Raw genomic sequence first — 289 nt, forward strand, 5'->3', positions numbered from 1 at the left:
TTTGGGCTCTGTGGCTTTGTGTCTGCTATTAGCAAAGCCAGCATGCACTGAAAAATCCTGCAGCTGATCTAAAAATGAAGCTACCCAAGAACTAGGGCCACGTCTTGTGTGTCCCTTCTGGTGCCACATGCTCTCAGGAACATGGGTCCTTGATGGATTAATATGACTGTGCAGTGGGAAGACCACCTGTTGTTATTTAGTTGCTCAATTGTGTCCGACTCTACGCGACCCCATGAACTGTAGCCCTCCAGGCTTCTCTGTCCATGGAATTCTCCAGGCAAGGATACTG

This window comes from Ovis aries, chromosome 4 (genome assembly GCF_016772045.2).
Source record: "Ovis aries strain OAR_USU_Benz2616 breed Rambouillet chromosome 4, ARS-UI_Ramb_v3.0, whole genome shotgun sequence".
Taxonomy (NCBI): Eukaryota; Metazoa; Chordata; class Mammalia; order Artiodactyla; family Bovidae; genus Ovis; species Ovis aries.